Genomic DNA, 25540 nt, shown 5'->3' with positions numbered 1-25540 from the left:
TTGAAAGAAAACAGAGGTGTTTTTTGCAAAGTGCCTACCTGTAGATTTTGGCCTGTAGCTCAGCCGCCACCTAGGGAAACCTTCCAAACCTGTGCATTTCTGAAAACTAGAGACCTAGGGGAATCCAAGATGGGGTGACTTGTGTGGCTCGGACCAGGTTCTGTTACCCAGAATCCTTTGCAAACCTCAAAATTTGGCTAAAAAAACACATGTTCCTCACATTTCTGTGGCAGAAAGTTCTGGAATCTGAGAGGAGCCACAAATTTCCTTCCACCCAGCGTTCCCCCACGTCTCCCGATAAAAATGATACCTCACTTGTGTGGGTAGGCCTAGCGCCCGCGACAGGAAACGCCCCAAAGCGCAACGTGGACACATCCAAATTTTTAAAGGAAAACAGAGGTGTTTTTTGCAAAGTGCCTACCTGTAGATTTTGGCCTGTAGCTCAGCCACCACCTAGGGAAACCTACCAAACCTGTGCATTTCTGAAAACTAGCGACCTAGGGGAATCCAAGATGGGGTGACTTGTGTGGCTCGGACCAGGTTCTGTTACCCAGAATCCTTTGCAAACCTCAAAATTTAGCTAAAAAAACACATGTTCCTCACATTTCTGTGGCAGAAAGTTCTGGAATCTGAGAGGAGCCACAAATTTCCTTCCACCCAGCGTTCCCCCACGTCTCCCGATAGAAATGATACCTCACTTGTGTGGGTAGGCCTAGCGCCCGCGACAGGAAACGCCCCAAAGCGCAACGTGGACACATCCAAATTTTTTAAGGAAAACAGAGGTGTTTTTTGCAAAGTGCCTACCTGTAGATTTTGGCCTGTAGCTCAGCCGCCACCTAGGGAAACCTACCAAACCTGTGCATTTCTGAAAACTAGAGACCTAGGGGAATCCAAGATGGGGTGACTTATGTGGCTCGGACCAGGTTCTGTTACCCAGAATCCTTTGCAAACCTCAAAATTTGGCTAAAAAAACACATGTTCCTCACATTTCTGTGGCAGAAAGTTCTGGAATCTGAGAGGAGCCACAAATTTCCTTCCACCCAGCGTTCCCCCACGTCTCCCGATAAAAATGATACCTCACTTGTGTGGGTAGGCCTAGCGCCCGTGACAGGAAACGCCCCAAAGCGCAACGTGGACACATCCAAATTTTTGAAGGAAAACAGAGGTGTTTTTTGCAAAGTGCCTACCTGTAGATTTTGGCCTGTAGCTCAGCCACCACCTAGGGAAACCTACCAAACCTGTGCATTTCTGAAAACTAGAGACCTAGGGGAATCCAAGATGGGGTGACTTGTGTGGCTCGGACCAGGTTCTGTTACCCAGAATCCTTTGCAAACCTCAAAATTTGGCTAAAAAAACACATGTTCCTCACATTTCTGTAGCAGAAAGTTCTGGAATCTGAGAGGAGCCACAAATGTCCTTCCACCCAGCGTTCCCCCACGTCTCCCGATAAAAATGATACCTCACTTGTGTGGGTAGGCCTAGCGCCTGCGACAGGACACGCCCCAAAGCGCAACGTGTACACATCCAAATTTTTGAAAGAAAACAGAGGTGTTTTTTGCAAAGTGCCTACCTGTAGATTTTGGCCTGTAGCTCAGCCGCCACCTAGGGAAACCTTCCAAACCTGTGCATTTCTGAAAACTAGAGACCTAGGGGAATCCAAGATGGGGTGACTTGTGTGGCTCGGACCAGGTTCTGTTACCCAGAATCCTTTGCAAACCTCAAAATTTGGCTAAAAAAACACATGTTCCTCACATTTCTGTGGCAGAAAGTTCTGGAATCTGAGAGGAGCCACAAATTTCCTTCCACCCAGCGTTCCCCCACGTCTCCCGATAAAAATGATACCTCACTTGTGTGGATAGGCCTCGCGCCCGCGACAGGAAACGCCCCAAAGCGCAACGTGGACACATCCAAATTTTTGAAGGAAAACAGAGGTGTTTTTTGCAAAGTGCCTACCTGTAGATTTTGGCCTGTAGCTCAGCCGCCACCTAGGGAAACCTACCAAACCTGTGCATTTCTGAAAACTAGAGACCTAGAGGAATCCAAGATGGGGTGACTTGTGTGGCTCGGACCAGGTTCTGTTACCCAGAATCCTTTGCAAACCTCAAAATTTGGCTAAAAAAACACATGTTCCTCACATTTCTCTGGCAGAAAGTTCTGGAATCTGAGAGGAGCCACAAATGTCCTTCCACCCAGAATTTCCCCACGTCTCCCGAAAAAAATTATACCTCACTTGTGTGGGTAGGCCTAGCGCCCGCGACAGGAAACGCCCCAAAGCGCAACGTGGACACATCCAAATTTTTGAAGGAAAACAGAGGTGTTTTTTGCAAAGTGCCTACCTGTAGATTTTGGCCTGTAGCTCAGCCGACACCTAGGGAAACCTACCAAACCTGTGCATTTCTGAAAACTAGAGACCTAGGGGAATCCAAGATGGGGTGACTTGTGTGGCTCGGACCAGGTTCTCTTACCCAGAATCCTTTGCAAACCTCAAAATTTGGTATAAAAAAACACATGTTCCTCACATTTCTGTGGCACAAAGTTCTGGAATCTGAGAGGAGCCACAAATTTCCTTCCACCCAGCATTCCCCCACGTCTCCCGATAAAAATGATACCTCACTTGTGTGGGTAGGCCTAGCGCCCGCGACAGGAAACGCCCCAAAGCGCAACGTGGACACATCCAAATTTTTGAAGGAAAACAGAGGTGTTTTTTGCAAAGTGCCTACCTGTAGATTTTGGCCTGTAGCTCAGCCGCCACCTAGGGAAACCTACCAAACCTGTGCATTTCTGAAAACTAGAGACCTAGGGGAATCCAAGATGGGGTGACTTGTGTGGCTCGGACCAGGTTCTGTTACCCAGAATCCTTTGCAAACCTCAAAATGTGGCTAAAAAAACACATGTTCCTCACATTTCTGTGGCAGAAAGTTCTGGAATCTGAGAGGAGCCACAAATTTCATTGCACCCAGAGTTCCCCCACGTCTCCCGATAAAAATGATACCTCACTTGTGTGGGTAGGCCTAGCGCCCGTGACAGGAAACGCCCCAAAGCGCAACGTGGACACATCCAAATTTTTGAAGGAAAACAGAGGTGTTTTTTGCAAAGTGCCTACCTGTAGATTTTGGCCGGTAGCTCAGCCACCACCTAGGGAAACCTACCAAACCTGTGCATTTCTGAAAACTAGAGACCTAGGGGAATCCAAGATGGGGTGACTTGTGTGGCTCGGACCAGGTTCTGTTACCCAGAATCCTTTGCAAACCTCAAAATTTGGCTAAAAAAACACATGTTCCTCACATTTCTGTAGCAGAAAGTTCTGGAATCTGAGAGGAGCCACAAATGTCCTTCCACCCAGCGTTCCCCCACGTCTCCTGATAAAAATGATACCTCACTTGTGTGGGTAGGCCTAGTGCCTGCGACAGGACACGCCCCAAAGCGCAACGTGTACACATCCAAATTTTTGAAAGAAAACAGAGGTGTTTTTTGCAAAGTGCCTACCTGTAGATTTTGGCCTGTAGCTCAGCCGCCACCTAGGGAAACCTTCCAAACCTGTGCATTTCTGAAAACTAGAGACCTAGGGGAATCCAAGATGGGGTGACTTGTGTGGCTCGGACCAGGTTCTGTTACCCAGAATCCTTTGCAAACCTCAAAATTTGGCTAAAAAAACACATGTTCCTCACATTTCTGTGGCAGAAAGTTCTGGAATCTGAGAGGAGCCACAAATTTCCTTCCACCCAGCGTTCCCCCACGTCTCCCGATAAAAATGATACCTCACTTGTGTGGATAGGCCTAGCGCCCGCGACAGGAAACGCCCCAAAGCGCAACGTGGACACATCCAAATTTTTGAAGGAAAACAGAGGTGTTTTTTGCAAAGTGCCTACCTGTAGATTTTGGCCTGTAGCTCAGCCGACACCTAGGGAAACCTACCAAACCTGTGCATTTCTGAAAACTAGAGACCTAGAGGAATCCAAGATGGGGTGACTTGTGTGGCTCGGACCAGGTTCTGTTACCCAGAATCCTTAGCAAACCTCAAAATTTGGCTAAAAAAACACATGTTCCTCACATTTCTGTGGCAGAAAGTTCTGGAATCTGAGAGGAGCCACAAATGTCCTTCCACCCAGAATTTCCCCATGTCTCCCGAAAAAAATGATACCTCACTTGTGTGGGTAGGCCTAGCGCCCGCGACAGGAAACGCCTCAAAGCGCAACGTGGACACATCCAAATTTTTGAAGGAAAACAGAGGTGTTTTTTGCAAAGTGCCTACCTGTAGATTTTGGCCTGTAGCTCAGCCGCCACCTAGGGAAACCTACCAAACCTGTGCATTTCTGAAAACTAGAGACCTAGGGGAATCCAAGATGGGGTGACTTGTGTGGCTCGGACCAGGTTCTCTTACCCAGAATCCTTTGCAAACCTCAAAATTTGGCTAAAAAAACACATGTTCCTCACATTTCTGTGGCACAAAGTTCTGGAATCTGAGAGGAGCCACAAATTTCCTTCCACCCAGCGTTCCCCCACGTCTCCCGATAAAAATGATACCTCACTTGTGTGGGTAGGCCTAGCGCCCGCGACAGGAAACGCCCCAAAGCGCAACGTGGACACATCCAAATTTTTGAAGGAAAACAGAGGTGTTTTTTGCAAAGTGCCTACCTGTAGATTTTGGCCTGTAGCTCAGCCGCCACCTAGGGAAACCTACCAAACCTGTGCATTTCTGAAAACTAGAGACCTAGAGGAATCCAAGATGGGGTGACTTGTGTGGCTCGGACCAGGTTCTGTTACCCAGAATCCTTTGCAAACCTCAAAATTTGGCTAAAAAAACACATGTTCCTCACATTTCTGTGGCAGAAAGTTCTGGAATCTGAGAGGAGCCACAAATTTCCTTCCACCCAGCGTTCCCCCACGTCTCCCGATAAAAATGATACCTCACTTGTGTGGGTAGGCCTAGCGCCCGCGACAGGAACCGCCCCAAAGCGCAACGTGGACACATCCAAATTTTTGAAGGAAAACAGAGTTGTTTTTTGCAAAGTGCCTACCTGTAGATTTTGGCCTGTAGCTCAGCCGCCACCTAGGGAAACCTACCAAACCTGTGCATTTCTGAAAACTAGAGACCTAGGGGAATCCAAGATGGGGTGACTTGTGTGGCTCGGACCAGGTTCTGTTACCCAGAATCCTTTGCAAACCTCAAAATTTGGCTAAAAAAACACATGTTCCTCACATTTCTGTGGCAGAAAGTTCTGGAATCTGAGAGGAGCCACAAATTTCCTTCCACCCAGAATTTCCCCACGTCTCCCGAAAAAAATGATACCTCACTTGTGTGGGTAGGCCTAGCGCCCGCGACAGGAAACGCCACAAAGCGCAACGTGGACACATCCAAATTTTTGAAGGAAAACAGAGGTGTTTTTTGCAAAGTGCCTACCTGTAGATTTTGGCCTGTAGCTCAGCCGCCACCTAGGGAAACCTACCAAACCTGTGCATTTCTGAAAACTAGAGACCTAGGGGAATCCAAGATGGGGTGACTTGTGTGGCTCGGACCAGGTTCTCTTACCCAGAATCCTTTGCAAACCTCAAAATTTGGCTAAAAAAACACATGTTCCTCACATTTCTGTGGCAGAAAGTTCTGGAATCTGAGAGGAGCCACAAATTTCCTTCCACCCAGCGTTCCCCCACGTCTCCCGATAAAAATGATACCTCACTTCTGTGGGTAGGCCTAGCGCCCGCGACAGGAAACGCCCCAAAGCGCAACGTGGACACATCCACATTTTTGAAGGAAAACAGAGGTGTTTTTTGCAAAGTGCCTACCTGTAGATTTTGGCCTGTAGCTCAGCCGCCACCTAGGGAAACCTACCAAACCTGTGCATTTCTGAAAACTAGAGACCTTGGGGAATCCAAGATGGGGTGACTTGTGTGGCTCGGACCAGGTTCTGTTACCCAGAATCCTTTGCAAACCTCAAAATTTGGCTAAAAAAACACATGTTCCTCACATTTCTGTAGCAGAAAGTTCTGGAATCTGAGAGGAGCCACAAATGTCCTTCCACCCAGTGTTCCCCCACGTCTCTCGATAAAAATGATACCTCACTTGTGTGGGTAGGCCTAGCGCCTGCGACAGGACACGCCCCAAAGCGCTACGTGTACACATCCAAATTTTTGAAAGAAAACAGAGGTGTTTTTTGCAAAGTGCCTACCTGTAGATTTTGGCCTGTAGCTCAGCCGCCACCTAGGGAAACCTTCCAAACCTGTGCATTTCTGAAAACTAGAGACCTAGGGGAATCCAAGATGGGGTGACTTGTGTGGCTCGGACCAGGTTCTGTTACCCAGAATCCTTTGCAAACCTCAAAATTTGGCTAAAAAAACACATGTTCCTCACATTTCTGTGGCAGAAAGTTCTGGAATCTGAGAGGAGCCACAAATTTCCTTCCACCCAGCGTTCCCCCACGTCTCCCGATAAAAATGATACCTCACTTGTGGGGATAGGCCTAGCGCCCGCGACAGGAAACGCCCCAAAGCGCAACGTGGACACATCCAAATTTTTGAAGGAAAACAGAGGTGTTTTTTGCAAAGTGCCTACCTGTAGATTTTGGCCTGTAGCTCAGCCGCCACCTAGGGAAACCTACCAAACCTGTGCATTTCTGAACACTAGAGACCTAGAGGAATCCAAGATGGGGTGACTTGTGTGGCTCGGACCAGGTTTTGTTACCCAGAATCCTTTGCAAACCTCAAAATTTGGCTAAAAAAACACATGTTCCTCACATTTCTGTGGCAGAAAGTTCTGGAATCTGAGAGGAGCCACAAATGTCCTTCCACCCAGAATTTCCCCACGTCTCCCGAAAAAAATGATACCTCATTGGTGTGGGTAGGCCTAGCGCCCGCGACAGGAAACGCCCCAAAGCACAACGTGGACACATCCAAATTTTTGAAGGAAAACAGAGGTGTTTTTTGCAAAGTGCCTACCTGTAGATTTTGGCCTGTAGCTCAGCCGCCCCCTAGGGAAACCTACCAAACCTGTGCATTTCTGAAAACTAGAGACCTAGGGGAATCCAAGATGGGGTGACTTGTGTGGCTCGGACCAGGTTCTCTTACCCAGAATCCTTTGCAAACCTCAAAATTTGGTATAAAAAAACACATGTTCCTCACATTTCTGTGGCAGAAAGTTCTGGAATCTGAGAGGAGCCACAAATTTCCTTCCACCCAGCGTTCCCCCACGTCTCCCGATAAAAATGATACCTCACTTGTGTGGATAGGCCTAGCGCCCGCGACAGGAAACGCCCCAAAGCGCAACGTGGACACATCCAAATTTTTGAAGGAAAACAGAGGTGTTTTTTGCAAAGTGCCTACCTGTAGATTTTGGCCTGTAGCTCAGCCGCCACCTAGGGAAACCTACCAAACCTGTGCATTTCTGAAAACTAGAGACCTAGAGGAATCCAAGATGGGGTGACTTGTGTGGCTCGGACCACGTTCTGTTACCCAGAATCCTTTGCAAACCTCAAAATTTGGCTAAAAAAACACATGTTCCTCACATATCTGTAGCAGAAAGTTCTGGAATCTGAGAGGAGCCACAAATGTCCTTCCACCCAGAATTTCCCCATGTCTCCCGAAAAAAATGATACCTCACTTGTGTGGGTAGGCCTAGCGCCCGCGACAGGAAACACCCCAAAGCGCAACGTGGACACATCCAAATTTTTGAAGGAAAACAGAGGTGTTTTTTGCAAAGTGCCTACCTGTAGACTTTGGCCTGTAGCTCAGCCGCCACCTAGGGAAACCTACCAAACCTGTGCATTTCTGAAAACTAGAGACCTAGGGGAATCCAAGATGGGGTGACTTGTGTGGCTCGGACCAGGTTCTCTTACCCAGAATCCTTTGCAAACCTCAAAATTTGGTATAAAAAAACACATGTTCCTCACATTTCTGTGGCACAAAGTTCTGGAATCTGAGTGGAGCCACAAATTTCCTTCCACCCAGCGTTCCCCCACGTCTCCCGATAAAAATGATACCTCACTTGTGTGGGTAGGCCTAGCGCCCGCGACAGGAAACGCCCCAAAGCGCAACGTGGACACATCCAAATTTTTGAAGGAAAACGGAGGTGTTTTTTGCAAAGTGCCTACCTGTAGATTTTGGCCTGTAGCTCAGCCGCCACCTAGGGAAACCTACCAAACCTGTGCATTTCTGAAAACTAGAGACCTAGGGGAATCCAAGATGGGGTGACTTGTGTGGCTCGGACCAGGTTCTGTTACCCAGAATCCTTTGCAAACCTCAAAATTTGGCTAAAAAAACACATGTTCCTCACATTTCTGTAGCAGAAAGTTCTGGAATCTGAGAGGAGCCACAAATGTCCTTCCACCCAGCGTTCCCCCACGTCTCCTGATAAAAATGATACCTCAGTTGTGTGGGTAGGCCTAGCGCCTGCGACAGGACACGCCCCAAAGCGCAACGTGTACACATCCAAATTTTTTAAAGAAAACAGAGGTGTTTTTTGCAAAGTGCCTACCTGTAGATTTTGGCCTGTAGCTCAGCCGCCACCTAGGGAAACCTTCCAAACCTGTGCATTTCTGAAAACTAGAGACCTAGGGGAATCCAAGATGGGGTGACTTGTGTGGCTCGGACCAGGTTCTGTTACCCAGAATCCTTTGCAAACCTCAAAATGTGGCTAAAAAAACACATGTTCCTCACATTTCTGTGGCAGAAAGTTCTGGAATCTGAGAGGAGCCACAAATGTCCTTCCACCCAGCGTTCCCCCACGTCTCCTGATAAAAATGATACCTCACTTGTGTGGGTAGGCCTAGCGCCTGCGACAGGACACGCCCCAAAGCGCAACGTGTACACATCCAAATTTTTGAAAGAAAACAGAGGTGTTTTTTGCAAAGTGCCTACCTGTAGATTTTGGCCTGTAGCTCAGCCGCCACCTAGGGAAACCTTCCAAACCTGTGCATTTCTGAAAACTAGAGACCTAGGGGAATCCAAGATGGGGTGACTTGTGTGGCTCGGACCAGGTTCTGTTACCCAGAATCCTTTGCAAACCTCAAAATTTGGCTAAAAAAACACATGTTCCTCACATTTCTGTGGCAGAAAGTTCTGGAATCTGAGAGGAGCCACAAATTTCCTTCCACCCAGCGTTCCCCCACGTCTCCCGATAAAAATGATACCTCACTTGTGTGGATAGGCCTAGCGCCCGCGACAGGAAACGCCCCAAAGCGCAACGTGGACACATCCAAATTTTTGAAGGAAAACAGAGGTGTTTTTTGCAAAGTGCCTACCTGTAGATTTTGGCCTGTAGCTCAGCCGACACCTAGGGAAACCTACCAAACCTGTGCATTTCTGAAAACTAGAGACCTAGAGGAATCCAAGATGGGGTGACTTGTGTGGCTCGGACCAGGTTCTGTTACCCAGAATCCTTAGCAAACCTCAAAATTTGGCTAAAAAAACACATGTTCCTCACATTTCTGTGGCAGAAAGTTCTGGAATCTGAGAGGAGCCACAAATGTCCTTCCACCCAGAATTTCCCCATGTCTCCCGAAAAAAATGATACCTCACTTGTGTGGGTAGGCCTAGCGCCCGCGACAGGAAACGCCCCAAAGCGCAACGTGGACACATCCAAATTTTTGAAGGAAAACAGAGGTGTTTTTTGCAAAGTGCCTACCTGTAGATTTTGGCCTGTAGCTCAGCCGCCACCTAGGGAAACCTACCAAACCTGTGCATTTCTGAAAACTAGAGACCTAGGGGAATCCAAGATGGGGTGACTTGTGTGGCTCGGACCAGGTTCTCTTACCCAGAATCCTTTGCAAACCTCAAAATTTGGCTAAAAAAACACATGTTCCTCACATTTCTGTGGCACAAAGTTCTGGAATCTGAGAGGAGCCACAAATTTCCTTCCACCCAGCGTTCCCCCACGTCTCCCGATAAAAATGATACCTCACTTGTGTGGGTAGGCCTAGCGCCCGCGACAGGAAACGCCCCAAAGCGCAACGTGGACACATCCAAATTTTTGAAGGAAAACAGAGGTGTTTTTTGCAAAGTGCCTACCTGTAGATTTTGGCCTGTAGCTCAGCCGCCACCTAGGGAAACCTACCAAACCTGTGCATTTCTGAAAACTAGAGACCTAGAGGAATCCAAGATGGGGTGACTTGTGTGGCTCGGACCAGGTTCTGTTACCCAGAATCCTTTGCAAACCTCAAAATTTGGCTAAAAAAACACATGTTCCTCACATTTCTGTGGCAGAAAGTTCTGGAATCTGAGAGGAGCCACAAATTTCCTTCCACCCAGCGTTCCCCCACGTCTCCCGATAAAAATGATACCTCACTTGTGTGGGTAGGCCTAGCGCCCGCGACAGGAACCGCCCCAAAGCGCAACGTGGACACATCCAAATTTTTGAAGGAAAACAGAGTTGTTTTTTGCAAAGTGCCTACCTGTAGATTTTGGCCTGTAGCTCAGCCGCCACCTAGGGAAACCTACCAAACCTGTGCATTTCTGAAAACTAGAGACCTAGGGGAATCCAAGATGGGGTGACTTGTGTGGCTCGGACCAGGTTCTGTTACCCAGAATCCTTTGCAAACCTCAAAATTTGGCTAAAAAAACACATGTTCCTCACATTTCTGTGGCAGAAAGTTCTGGAATCTGAGAGGAGCCACAAATTTCCTTCCACCCAGAATTTCCCCACGTCTCCCGAAAAAAATGATACCTCACTTGTGTGGGTAGGCCTAGCGCCCGCGACAGGAAACGCCACAAAGCGCAACGTGGACACATCCAAATTTTTGAAGGAAAACAGAGGTGTTTTTTGCAAAGTGCCTACCTGTAGATTTTGGCCTGTAGCTCAGCCGCCACCTAGGGAAACCTACCAAACCTGTGCATTTCTGAAAACTAGAGACCTAGGGGAATCCAAGATGGGGTGACTTGTGTGGCTCGGACCAGGTTCTCTTACCCAGAATCCTTTGCAAACCTCAAAATTTGGCTAAAAAAACACATGTTCCTCACATTTCTGTGGCAGAAAGTTCTGGAATCTGAGAGGAGCCACAAATTTCCTTCCACCCAGCGTTCCCCCACGTCTCCCGATAAAAATGATACCTCACTTGTGTGGGTAGGCCTAGCGCCCGCGACAGGAAACGCCCCAAAGCGCAACGTGGACACATCCAAATTTTTGAAGGAAAACAGAGGTGTTTTTTGCAAAGTGCCTACCTGTAGATTTTGGCCTGTAGCTCAGCCGCCACCTAGGGAAACCTACCAAACCTGTGCATTTCTGAAAACTAGAGACCTTGGGGAATCCAAGATGGGGTGACTTGTGTGGCTCGGACCAGGTTCTGTTACCCAGAATCCTTTGCAAACCTCAAAATTTGGCTAAAAAAACACATGTTCCTCACATTTCTGTAGCAGAAAGTTCTGGAATCTGAGAGGAGCCACAAATGTCCTTCCACCCAGTGTTCCCCCACGTCTCTCGATAAAAATGATACCTCACTTGTGTGGGTAGGCCTAGCGCCTGCGACAGGACACGCCCCAAAGCGCTACGTGTACACATCCAAATTTTTGAAAGAAAACAGAGGTGTTTTTTGCAAAGTGCCTACCTGTAGATTTTGGCCTGTAGCTCAGCCGCCACCTAGGGAAACCTTCCAAACCTGTGCATTTCTGAAAACTAGAGACCTAGGGGAATCCAAGATGGGGTGACTTGTGTGGCTCGGACCAGGTTCTGTTACCCAGAATCCTTTGCAAACCTCAAAATTTGGCTAAAAAAACACATGTTCCTCACATTTCTGTGGCAGAAAGTTCTGGAATCTGAGAGGAGCCACAAATTTCCTTCCACCCAGCGTTCCCCCACGTCTCCCGATAAAAATGATACCTCACTTGTGGGGATAGGCCTAGCGCCCGCGACAGGAAACGCCCCCAAGCGCAACGTGGACACATCCAAATTTTTGAAGGAAAACAGAGGTGTTTTTTGCAAAGTGCCTACCTGTAGATTTTGGCCTGTAGCTCAGCCGCCACCTAGGGAAACCTACCAAACCTGTGCATTTCTGAACACTAGAGACCTAGAGGAATCCAAGATGGGGTGACTTGTGTGGCTCGGACCAGGTTTTGTTACCCAGAATCCTTTGCAAACCTCAAAATTTGGCTAAAAAAACACATGTTCCTCACATTTCTGTGGCAGAAAGTTCTGGAATCTGAGAGGAGCCACAAATGTCCTTCCACCCAGAATTTCCCCACGTCTCCCGAAAAAAATGATACCTCATTGGTGTGGGTAGGCCTAGCGCCCGCGACAGGAAACGCCCCAAAGCACAACGTGGACACATCCAAATTTTTGAAGGAAAACAGAGGTGTTTTTTGCAAAGTGCCTACCTGTAGATTTTGGCCTGTAGCTCAGCCGCCCCCTAGGGAAACCTACCAAACCTGTGCATTTCTGAAAACTAGAGACCTAGGGGAATCCAAGATGGGGTGACTTGTGTGGCTCGGACCAGGTTCTCTTACCCAGAATCCTTTGCAAACCTCAAAATTTGGTATAAAAAAACACATGTTCCTCACATTTCTGTGGCAGAAAGTTCTGGAATCTGAGAGGAGCCACAAATTTCCTTCCACCCAGCGTTCCCCCACGTCTCCCGATAAAAATGATACCTCACTTGTGTGGATAGGCCTAGCGCCCGCGACAGGAAACGCCCCAAAGCGCAACGTGGACACATCCAAATTTTTGAAGGAAAACAGAGGTGTTTTTTGCAAAGTGCCTACCTGTAGATTTTGGCCTGTAGCTCAGCCGCCACCTAGGGAAACCTACCAAACCTGTGCATTTCTGAAAACTAGAGACCTAGAGGAATCCAAGATGGGGTGACTTGTGTGGCTCGGACCACGTTCTGTTACCCAGAATCCTTTGCAAACCTCAAAATTTGGCTAAAAAAACACATGTTCCTCACATTTCTGTAGCAGAAAGTTCTGGAATCTGAGAGGAGCCACAAATGTCCTTCCACCCAGAATTTCCCCATGTCTCCCGAAAAAAATGATACCTCACTTGTGTGGGTAGGCCTAGCGCCCGCGACAGGAAACACCCCAAAGCGCAACGTGGACACATCCAAATTTTTGAAGGAAAACAGAGGTGTTTTTTGCAAAGTGCCTACCTGTAGACTTTGGCCTGTAGCTCAGCCGCCACCTAGGGAAACCTACCAAACCTGTGCATTTCTGAAAACTAGAGACCTAGGGGAATCCAAGATGGGGTGACTTGTGTGGCTCGGACCAGGTTCTCTTACCCAGAATCCTTTGCAAACCTCAAAATTTGGTATAAAAAAACACATGTTCCTCACATTTCTGTGGCACAAAGTTCTGGAATCTGAGTGGAGCCACAAATTTCCTTCCACCCAGCGTTCCCCCACGTCTCCCGATAAAAATGATACCTCACTTGTGTGGGTAGGCCTAGCGCCCGCGACAGGAAACACCCCAAAGCGCAACGTGGACACATCCAAATTTTTGAAGGAAAACGGAGGTGTTTTTTGCAAAGTGCCTACCTGTAGATTTTGGCCTGTAGCTCAGCCGCCACCTAGGGAAACCTACCAAACCTGTGCATTTCTGAAAACTAGAGACCTAGGGGAATCCAAGATGGGGTGACTTGTGTGGCTCGGACCAGGTTCTGTTACCCAGAATCCTTTGCAAACCTCAAAATTTGGCTAAAAAAACACATGTTCCTCACATTTCTGTAGCAGAAAGTTCTGGAATCTGAGAGGAGCCACAAATGTCCTTCCACCCAGCGTTCCCCCACGTCTCCTGATAAAAATGATACCTCAGTTGTGTGGGTAGGCCTAGCGCCTGCGACAGGACACGCCCCAAAGCGCAACGTGTACACATCCAAATTTTTTAAAGAAAACAGAGGTGTTTTTTGCAAAGTGCCTACCTGTAGATTTTGGCCTGTAGCTCAGCCGCCACCTAGGGAAACCTTCCAAACCTGTGCATTTCTGAAAACTAGAGACCTAGGGGAATCCAAGATGGGGTGACTTGTGTGGCTCGGACCAGGTTCTGTTACCCAGAATCCTTTGCAAACCTCAAAATGTGGCTAAAAAAACACATGTTCCTCACATTTCTGTGGCAGAAAGTTCTGGAATCTGAGAGGAGCCACAAATTTCCTTCCACCAGCGTTCCCCCACATCTCCCGATAAAAATGATACCTCACTTGTGTGGATAGGCCTAGCGCCCGCGACAGGAAACGCCCCAAAGCGCAACGTGGACACATCCAAATTTTTGAAGCAAAACAGAGGTGTTTTTTGCAAAGTGCCTACCTGTAGATTTTGGCCTGTAGCTCAGCCGCCACCTAGGGAAACCTACCAAACCTGTGCATTTCTGAAAACTAGAGACCTAGAGGAATCCAAGATGGGGTGACTTGTGTGGCTCGGACCAGGTTCTGTTACCCAGAATCCTTTGCAAACCTCAAAATTTGGCTAAAAAAACACATGTTCCTCACATTTCTGTGGCAGAAAGTTCTGGAATCTGAGAGGAGCCACAAATGTCCTTCCACCCAGAATTTCCCCATGTCTCCCGAAAAAAATGATACCTCACTTGTGTGGGTAGGCCTAGCGCCCGCGACAGGAAACACCCCAAAGCGCAACGTGGACACATCCAAATTTTTGAAGGAAAACAGAGGTGTTTCACACAAAGTGCCTACCTGTAGATTTTGGCCTGTAGCTCAGCCGCCACCTAGGGAAACCTACCAAACCTGTGCATTTCTGAAAACTAGAGACCTAGGGGAATCCAAGATGGGGTGACTTGTGTGGCTCGGACCAGGTTCTCTTACCCAGAATCCTTTGCAAACCTCAAAATTTGGCTAAAAAAACACATGTTCCTCACATTTCTGTAGCACAAAGTTCTGGAATCTGAGAGGAGCCACAAATTTCCTTCCACCCAGCGTTCCCCCACGTCTCCCGATAAAAATGATACCTCACTTGTGTGGGTAGGCCTAGCGCCCGCGACAGGAAACGCCCCAAAGCGCAACGTGGACACATCCAAATTTTTGAAGGAAAACAGAGGTGTTTTTTGCAAAGTGCCTACCTGTAGATTTTGGCCTGTAGCTCAGCCGCCACCTAGGGAAACCTACCAAACCTGTGCATTTCTGAAAACTAGAGACCTAGGGGAATCCAAGATGGGGTGACTTGTGTGGCTCGGACCAGGTTCTCTTACCCAGAATCCTTTGCAAACCTCAAAATTTGGCTAAAAAAACACATGTTCCTCACATTTCTGTGGCAGAAAGTTCTGGAATCTGAGAGGAGCCACAAATTTCCTTCCACCCAGCGTTCCCCCACGTCTCCCGATAAAAATGATACCTCACTTGTGTGGGTAGGCCTAGCGCCCGCGACAGGAAACGCCCCAAAGCGCAACGTGGACACATCCAAATTTTTGAAGGAAAACAGAGGTGTTTTTTGCAAAGTGCCTACCTGTAGATTTTGGCCTGTAGCTCAGCCGCCACCTAGGGAAACCTACCAAACCTGTGCATTTCTGAAAACTAGAGACCTAGGGGAATCCAAGATGGGGTGACTTGTGTGGCTCGGACCAGGTTCTCTTACCCAGAATCCTTTGCAAACCTCAAAATTTGGCTAAAAAAACACATGTTCCTCACATTTCTGTGGCAGAAAGTTCTGGAATCTGAGAGGAGCCACAAATTTCCTTCCACCCAGCGTTCCCCCACGTCTCCCGATAAAAATGATACCTCACTTGTGTGGGTAGGCCTAGCGCCCGCGACAGGAAACGCCCCAAAGCGCAACGTGGACACATCCAAATTTTTGAAGGAAAACAGAGGTGTTTTTTGCAAAGTGCCTACCTGTAGATTTTGGCCTGTAGCTCAGCCGCCACCTAGGGAAACCTACCAAACCTGTGCATTTCTGAAAACTAGAGACCTAGGGGAATCCAAGATGGGGTGACTTGTGTGGCTCGGACCAGGTTCTGTTACCCAGAATCCTTTGCAAACCTCAAAATTTGGCTAAAAAAACACATGTTCCTCACATTTCTGTGGCAGAAAGTTCTGGAATCTGAGAGGAGCCACAAATTTCCTTCCACCCAGAATTTCCCCACGTCTCCCGAAAAAAATGATACCTCACTTGTGTGGGTAGGCCTAGCGCCCGCGACAGGAAACGCCCCAAAGCGCAACGTGGACACATCCAAATTTTTGAAGGAAAACAGAGGTGTTTTTTGCAAAGTGCCTACCTGTAGATTTTGGCCTGTAGCTCAGCCGCCACCTAGGGAAACCTACCAAACCTGTGCATTTCTGAAAACTAGAGACCTAGGGGAATCCAAGATGGGGTGACTTGTGTGGCTCGGACCAGGTTCTGTTACCCAGAATCCTTTGCAAACCTCAAAATGTGGCTAAAAAAACACATGTTCCTCACATTTCTGTGGCAGAAAGTTCTGGAATCTGAGAGGAGCCACAAATGTCCTTCCACCCAGCGTTCCCCCACGTCTCCCGATAAAAATGATACCTCACTTGTGTGGGTAGGCCTAGCACCTGCGACAGGACACGCCCCAAAGCGCAACGTGTACACATCCACATTTTTGAAAGAAAACAGAGGTGTTTTTTGCAAAGTGCCTACCTGTAGATTTTGGCCTGTAGCTCAGCCGCCACCTAGGGAAACCTTCCAAACCTGTGCATTTCTGAAAACTAGAGACCTAGGGGAATCCAAGATGGGGTGACTTGTGTGGCTCGGACCAGGTTCTGTTACCCAGAATCCTTTGCAAACCTCAAAATTTGGCTAAAAAAACACATGTTCCTCACATTTCTGTGGCAGAAAGTTCTGGAATCTGAGAGGAGCCACAAATTTCCTTCCACCCAGCGTTCCCCCACGTCTCCCGATAAAAATGATACCTCACTTGTGTGGGTAGGCCTAGCGCCCGCGACAGGAAACGCCCCAATGCGCAACGTGGACACATCCAAATTTTTGAAGGAAAACAGAGGTGTTTTTTGCAAAGTGCCTACCTGTAGATTTTGGCCTGTAGCTCAGCCGCCACCTAGGGAAACCTACCAAACCTGTGCATTTCTGAAAACTAGAGACCTAGGGGAACCCAAGATGGGGTGACTTGTGTGGCTCGGACCAGGTTCTGTTACCCAGAATCCTTTGCAAACCTCAAAATGTGGCTAAAAAAACACATGTTCCTCACATTTCTGTGGCAGAAAGTTCTGGAATCTGAGAGGAGCCACAAATTTCCTTCTACCCAGAGTTCCCCCACGTCTCCCGATAAAAATGATACCTCACTTGTGAGGGTAGGCGTAGCGCCCGCGACAGGAAACGCCCCAAAGCGCAACGTGGACACATCCAAATTTTTGAAGGAAAACAGAGGTGTTTTTTGCAAAGTGCCTACCTGTAGATTTTGGCCTGTAGCTCAGCCGCCACCTAGGGAAACCTACCAAACCTGTGCATTTCTGAAAACTAGAGACCTAGGGGAATCCAAGATGGGGTGACTTGTGTGTCTCGGACCAGGTTCTGTTACCCAGAATCCTTTGCAAACCTCAAAATTTGGCTAAAAAAACACATGTTCCTCACATTTCTGTGGCAGAAAGTTCTGGAATCTGAGAGGAGCCACAAATGTCCTTCCACCCAGCGTTCCCCCACGTCTCCCGATAAAAATGATACCTCACTTGTGTGGGTAGGCCTAGCCCCTGTGACAGGACACGCCCCAAAGCGCAACGTGTACACATCCAAATTTTTGAAAGAAAAGAGAGGTGTTTTTTGCAAAGTGCCTACCTGTAGATTTTGGCCTGTAGCTCAGCCGCCACCTAGGGAAACCTACCAAACCTGTGCATTTCTGAAAACTAGAGACCTAGGGGAATCCAAGATGGGGTGACTTGTGTGGCTCGGACCAGGTTCTGTTACCCAGAATCCTTTGCAAACCTCAAAATTTGGCTAAAAAAACACATGTTCCTCACATTTCTGTGGCAGAATGTTCTGGAATCTGAGAGGAGCCACAAATTTCCTTCCACCCAGCGTTCCCCCACGTCTCCCGATAAAAATGATACCTCACTTGTGTGGGTAGGCCTAGCGCCCGCGACAGGAAACGCCCCAAAGCGCAACGTGGACACATCCAAATTTTTTAAGGAAAACAGAGGTGTTTTTTGCAAAGTGCCTACCTGTAGATTTTGGCCTGTAGCTCAGCCGCCACCTAGGGAAACCTACCAAACCTGTGCATTTCTGAAAACTAGAGACCTAGGGGAATCCAAGATGGGGTGACTTATGTGGCTCGGACCAGGTTCTGTTACCCAGAATCCTTTGCAAATCTCAAAATTTGGCTAAAAAAACACATGTTCCTCACATTTCTGTGGCAGAAAATTCTGGAATCTGACAGGAGCCACAAATTTCCTTCCACCCAGCGTTCCCCCACGTTTCCCGATAAAAATAATACCTCACTTGTGTGGGTAGGCCTAGCGCCAGCGACAGGAAACGCCCCAAAGCACAACGTGGTCACATCCACATTTTTGAAGGAAAACAGAGGTGTTTTTTGCAAAGTGCCTACCTGTAGATTTTGGCCTGTAGCTCAGCCGCCACCTAGGGAAACCTACCAAACCTGTGCATTTCTGAAAACTAGAGACCTAGGGGAATCCAAGATGGGGTGACTTGTGTGGCTCGGACCAGGTTCTGTTACCCAGAATCCTTTGCAAACCTCAAAATTTGGCTAAAAAAACACATGTTCCTCACATTTCTGTGGCAGAAAGTTCTGGAATCTGAGAGGAGTCACAAATTTCCTTCCACCCAGAGTTCCCCCACGTCTCCCGATAAAAATGATACCTCACTTGTGTGGGTAGGCCTAGCGCCCGTGACAGGAAATGCCCCAAAGCGCAACGTGGACACATCCACATTTTTGAAGGAAAACAGAGTTGTTTTTTGCAAAGTGCCTACCTGTAGATTTTGGCCTGTAGCTCAGCCACCACCTAGGGAAACCTACCAAACCTGTGCATTTCTGAAAACTAGAGACCTAGGGGAATCCAGGATGGGGTGACTTGTGTGGCTCGGATCAGGTTCTGTTACCCAGAATCCTTTGCAAACCTCAAAATTTGGCTAAAAAAACACATGTTCCTCACATTTCTGTGGCAGAAAGTTCTGGAATCTGAGAGGAGCCACAAATTTCCTTCCACCCAGCGTTCCCCCACGTCTCCCGATAAAAATGATACCTCACTTGTGTGGGTAGGCCTAGCGCCCGCGACAGGAAACGCCCCAAAGCGCAACGTGGACACATCCAAATTTTTGAAGGAAAACAGAGTTGTTTTTTGCAAAGTGCCTACCTGTAGATTTTGGCCTGTAGCTCAGCCACCACCTAGGGAAACCTACCAAACCTGTGCATTTCTGAAAACTAGAGACCTAGGGGAATCCAGGATGGGGTGACTTGTGTGGCTCGGATCAGGTTCTGTTACCCAGAATCCTTTGCAAACCTCAAAATTTGGCTAAAAAAACACATGTTCCTCACATTTCTGTGGCACAAAGTTCTGGAATCTGAGTGGAGCCACAAATTTCCTTCCACCCAGCGTTCCCCCACGTCTCCCGATAAAAATGATACCTCACTTGTGTGGGTAGGCCTAGCGCCCGCGACAGGAAACGCCCCAAAGCGCAACGTGGACACATCCAAATTTTTGAAGGAAAACGGAGGTGTTTTTTGCAAAGTGCCTACCTGTAGATTTTGGCCTGTAGCTCAGCCGCCACCTAGGGAAACCTACCAAACCTGTGCATTTCTGAAAACTAGAGACCTAGGGGAATCCAAGATGGGGTGACTTGTGTGGCTCGGACCAGGTTCTGTTACCCAGAATCCTTTGCAAACCTCAAAATTTGGCTAAAAAAACACATGTTCCTCACATTTCTGTAGCAGAAAGTTCTGGAATCTGAGAGGAGCCACAAATGTCCTTCCACCCAGCGTTCCCCCACGTCTCCTGATAAAAATGATACCTCAGTTGTGTGGGTAGGCCTAGCGCCTGCGACAGGACACGCCCCAAAGCGCAACGTGTACACATCCAAATTTTTTAAAGAAAACAGAGGTGTTTTTTGCAAAGTGCCTACCTGTAGATTTTGGCCTGTAGCTCAGCCGCCACCTAGGGAAACCTTCCAAACCTGTGCATTTCTGAAAACTAGAGACCTAGGGGAATCCAAGATGGGGTGACTTGTGTGGCTCGGACCAGGTTCTGTTACCCAGAATCCTTTGCAAACCTCAAAATGTGGCTAAAAAAACACATGTTCCTCACATTTCTGTGGCAGAAAGTTCTGGAATCTGAGAGGAGCCACAAATTTCCTTCCACCCAGCGTTCCCCCACATCTCCCGATAAAAATGATACCTCACTTGTGTGGATAGGCCTAGCGCCCGCGACAGGAAACGCCCCAAAGCGCAACGTGGACACATCCAAATTTTTGAAGGAAAACAGAGGTGTTTTTTGCAAAGTGCCTACCTGTAGATTTTGGCCTGTAGCTCAGCCGCCACCTAGGGAAACCTACCAAACCTGTGCATTTCTGAAAACTAGAGACCTAGAGGAATCCAAGATGGGGTGACTTGTGTGGCTCGGACCAGGTTCTGTTACCCAGAATCCTTTGCAAACCTCAAAATTTGGCTAAAAAAACACATGTTCCTCACATTTCTGTGGCAGAAAGTTCTGGAATCTGAGAGGAGCCACAAATGTCCTTCCACCCAGAATTTCCCCATGTCTCCCGAAAAAAATGATACCTCACTTGTGTGGGTAGGCCTAGCGCCCGCGACAGGAAACACCCCAAAGCGCAACGTGGACACATCCAAATTTTTGAAGGAAAACAGAGGTGTTTCACACAAAGTGCCTACCTGTAGATTTTGGCCTGTAGCTCAGCCGCCACCTAGGGAAACCTACCAAACCTGTGCATTTCTGAAAACTAGAGACCTAGAGGAATCCAAGATGGGGTGACTTGTGTGGCTCGGACCAGGTTCTGTTACCCAGAATCCTTTGCAAACCTCAAAATTTGGCTAAAAAAACACATGTTCCTCACATTTCTGTGGCAGAAAGTTCTTGAATCTGAGAGGAGCCACAAATGTCCTTCCACCCAGCGTTCCCCCACGTCTCCCGATAAAAATGATACCTCACTTGTGTGGGTAGGCCTAGCGCCTGCGACAGGACACGCCCCAAAGCGCAACGTGTACACATCCAAATTTTTGAAAGAAAACAGAGGTGTTTTTTGCAAAGTGCCTACCTGTAGATTTTGGCCTGTAGCTCAGCCGCCACCTAGGGAAACCTTCCAAACCTGTGCATTTCTGAAAACTAGAGACCTAGAGGAATCCAAGATAGGGTGACTTGTGTGGCTCGGACCAGGTTCTGTTACCCAGAATCCTTTGCAAACCTCACAATTTGGCTAAAAAAACACATGTTCCTCACATTTCTGTGGCAGAAAGTTCTGGAATCTGAGAGGAGCCACAAATTTCCTTCCACCCAGCGTTCCCCCACGTCTCCCGATAAAAATGATACCTCACTTGTGTGGGTAGGCCTAGCGCCCGCGACAGGAACCGCCCCAAAGCGCAACGTGGACACATCCAAATTTTTGAAGGAAAACAGAGGTGTTTTTTGCAAAGTGCCTACCTGTAGATTTTGGCCTGTAGCTCAGCCGCCACCTAGGGAAACCTACCAAACCTGTGCATTTCTGAAAACTAGAGACCTAGGGGAATCCAAGATGGGGTGACTTGTGTGGCTCGGACCAGGTTCTGTTACCCAGAATCCTTTGCAAACCTCAAAATTTGGCTAAAAAAACACATGTTCCTCACATTTCTGTGGCAGAAAGTTCTGGAATCTGAGAGGAGCCACAAATTTCCTTCCACCCAGAATTTCCCCACGTCTCCCGAAAAAAATGATACCTCACTTGTGTGGGTAGGCCTAGCGCCCGCGACAGGAAACGCCCCAAAGCGCAACGTGGACACATCCAAATTTTTGAAGGAAAACAGAGGTGTTTTTTGCAAAGTGTCTACCTGTAGATTTTGGCCTGTAGCTCAGCCGCCACCTAGGGAAACCTACCAAACCTGTGCATTTCTGAAAACTAGAGACCTAGGGGAATCCAAGATGGGGTGACTTGTGTGGCTCGAACCAGGTTCTGTTACCAAGAATCCTTTGCAAACCTCAAAATTTGGCTAAAAAAACACATGTTCCTCACATTTCTGTGGCAGAAAGTTCTGGAATCTGAGAGGAGCCACAAATTACCTTCCACCCAGCGTTCCCCCACGTCTCCCGATAAAAATGATACCTCACTTGTGTGGGTAGGCCTAGCGCCCGCGACAGGAAACGCCCCAAAGCGCAACGTGGACACATCCAAATTTTTGAAGGAAAACAGAGGTGTTTTTTGCAAAGTGCCTACCTGTAGATTTTGGCCTGTAGCTCAGCCGCCACCTAGGGAAACCTACCAAACCTGTGCATTTCTGAAAACTAGAGACCTAGGGGAATCCAAGATGGGGTGACTTATGTGGCTCGGACCAGGTTCTGTTACCCAGAATCCTTTGCAAATCTCAAAATTTGGCTAAAAAAACACATGTTCCTCACATTTCTGTGGCAGAAAATTCTGGAATCTGACAGGAGCCACAAATTTCCTTCCACCCAGCGTTCCCCTACGTTTCCCGATAAAAATAATACCTCACTTGTGTGGGTAGGCCTAGCGCCAGCGACAGGAAACGCCCCAAAGCACAACGTGGTCACATCCACATTTTTGAAGGAAAACAGAGGTGTTTTTTGCAAAGTGCCTACCTGTAGATTTTGGCCTGTAGCTCAGCCGCCACCTAGGGAAACCTACCAAACCTGTGCATTTCTGAAAACTAGAGACCTAGGGGAATCCAAGATGGGGTGACTTGTGTGGCTCGGACCAGGTTCTGTTACCCAGAATCCTTTGCAAACCTCAAAATTTGGCTAAAAAAACACATGTTCCTCACATTTCTGTGGCAGAAAGTTCTGGAATCTGAGAGGAGTCACAAATTTCCTTCCACCCAGAGTTCCCCCACGTCTCCCGATAAAAATGATACCTCACTTGTGTGGGTAGGCCTAGCGCCCGTGACAGGAAATGCCCCAAAGCGCAACGTGGACACATCCACATTTTTGAAGGAAAACAGAGTTGTTTTTTGCAAAGTGCCTACCTGTAGATTTTGGCCTGTAGCTCAGCCACCACCTAGGGAAACCTACCAAACCTGTGCATTTCTGAAAACTAGAGACCTAGGGGAATCCAGGATGGGGTGACTTGTGTGGCTCGGATCAGGTTCTGTTACCCAGAATCCTTTGCAAACCTCAAAATTTGGCTAAAAAAACACATGTTCCTCACATTTCTGTGGCAGAAAGTTCTGGAATCTGAGAGGAGCCACAAATGTCCTTCCACCCAGCGTTCCCCCACGTCTCCCGATAAAAATGATACCTCACTTGTGTGGGTAGGCCTAGCGCCTGCGACAGGACACGCCCCAAAGCGCAACGTGTACACATCCAAATTTTTGAAAGAAAACAGAGGTGTTTTTTGCAAAGTACCTACCTGTAGATTTTGGCCTGTAGCTCAGCCGCCACCTAGGGAAACCTTCCAAACCTGTGCATTTCTGAAAACTAGAGACCTAGGGGAATCCAAGATGGGGTGACTTGTGTGGCTCGGACCAGGTTCTGTTACCCAGAATCCTTTGCAAACCTCAAAATTTGGCTAAAAAAACACATGTTCCTCACATTTCTGTGGCAGAAAGTTCTGGAATCTGAGAGGAGCCACAAATTTCCTTCCACCCAGCGTTCCCCCACGTCTCCCGATAAAAATGATACCTCACTTGTGTGGGTAGGCCTAGCGCCCGCGACAGGAAACGCCCCAAAGCGCAACGTGGACACATCCAAATTTTTAAAGGAAAACAGAGGTGTTTTTTGCAAAGTGCCTACCTGTAGATTTTGGCCTGTAGCTCAGCCACCACCTAGGGAAACCTACCAAACCTGTGCATTTCTGAAAACTAGCGACCTAGGGGAATCCAAGATGGGGTGACTTGTGTGGCTCGGACCAGGTTCTGTTACCCAGAATCCTTTGCAAACCTCAAAATTTAGCTAAAAAAACACATGTTCCTCACATTTCTGTGGCAGAAAGTTCTGGAATCTGAGAGGAGCCACAAATTTCCTTCCACCCAGCGTTCCCCCACGTCTCCCGATAGAAATGATACCTCACTTGTGTGGGTAGGCCTAGCGCCCGCGACAGGAAACGCCCCAAAGCGCAACGTGGACACATCCAAATTTTTTAAGGAAAACAGAGGTGTTTTTTGCAAAGTGCCTACCTGTAGATTTTGGCCTGTAGCTCAGCCGCCACCTAGGGAAACCTACCAAACCTGTGCATTTCTGAAAACTAGAGACCTAGGGGAATCCAAGATGGGGTGACTTATGTGGCTCGGACCAGGTTCTGTTACCCAGAATCCTTTGCAAACCTCAAAATTTGGCTAAAAAAACACATGTTCCTCACATTTCTGTGGCAGAAAGTTCTGGAATCTGAGAGGAGCCACAAATTTCCTTCCACCCAGCGTTCCCCCACGTCTCCCGATAAAAATGATACCTCACTTGTGTGGGTAGGCCTAGCGCCCGTGACAGGAAACGCCCCAAAGCGCAACGTGGACACATCCAAATTTTTGAAGGAAAACAGAGGTGTTTTTTGCAAAGTGCCTACCTGTAGATTTTGGCCTGTAGCTCAGCCACCACCTAGGGAAACCTACCAAACCTGTGCATTTCTGAAAACTAGAGACCTAGGGGAATCCAAGATGGGGTGACTTGTGTGGCTCGGACCAGGTTCTGTTACCCAGAATCCTTTGCAAACCTCAAAATTTGGCTAAAAAAACACATGTTCCTCACATTTCTGTAGCAGAAAGTTCTGGAATCTGAGAGGAGCCACAAATGTCCTTCCACCCAGCGTTCCCCCACGTCTCCCGATAAAAATGATACCTCACTTGTGTGGGTAGGCCTAGCGCCTGCGACAGGACACGCCCCAAAGCGCAACGTGTACACATCCAAATTTTTGAAAGAAAACAGAGGTGTTTTTTGCAAAGTGCCTACCTGTAGATTTTGGCCTGTAGCTCAGCCGCCACCTAGGGAAACCTTCCAAACCTGTGCATTTCTGAAAACTAGAGACCTAGGGGAATCCAAGATGGGGTGACTTGTGTGGCTCGGACCAGGTTCTGTTACCCAGAATCCTTTGCAAACCTCAAAATTTGGCTAAAAAAACACATGTTCCTCACATTTCTGTGGCAGAAAGTTCTGGAATCTGAGAGGAGCCACAAATTTCCTTCCACCCAGCGTTCCCCCACGTCTCCCGATAAAAATGATACCTCACTTGTGTGGATAGGCCTCGCGCCCGCGACAGGAAACGCCCCAAAGCGCAACGTGGACACATCCAAATTTTTGAAGGAAAACAGAGGTGTTTTTTGCAAAGTGCCTACCTGTAGATTTTGGCCTGTAGCTCAGCCGCCACCTAGGGAAACCTACCAAACCTGTGCATTTCTGAAAACTAGAGACCTAGAGGAATCCAAGATGGGGTGACTTGTGTGGCTCGGACCAGGTTCTGTTACCCAGAATCCTTTGCAAACCTCAAAATTTGGCTAAAAAAACACATGTTCCTCACATTTCTCTGGCAGAAAGTTCTGGAATCTGAGAGGAGCC

This window comes from Pleurodeles waltl, chromosome 2_1 (assembly GCF_031143425.1).
Source record: "Pleurodeles waltl isolate 20211129_DDA chromosome 2_1, aPleWal1.hap1.20221129, whole genome shotgun sequence".
NCBI classification, from domain to species: Eukaryota; Metazoa; Chordata; class Amphibia; order Caudata; family Salamandridae; genus Pleurodeles; species Pleurodeles waltl.
The sequence above is the reverse complement of the archived record's forward strand: the minus strand, read 5'-3'. Positions refer to the sequence as shown.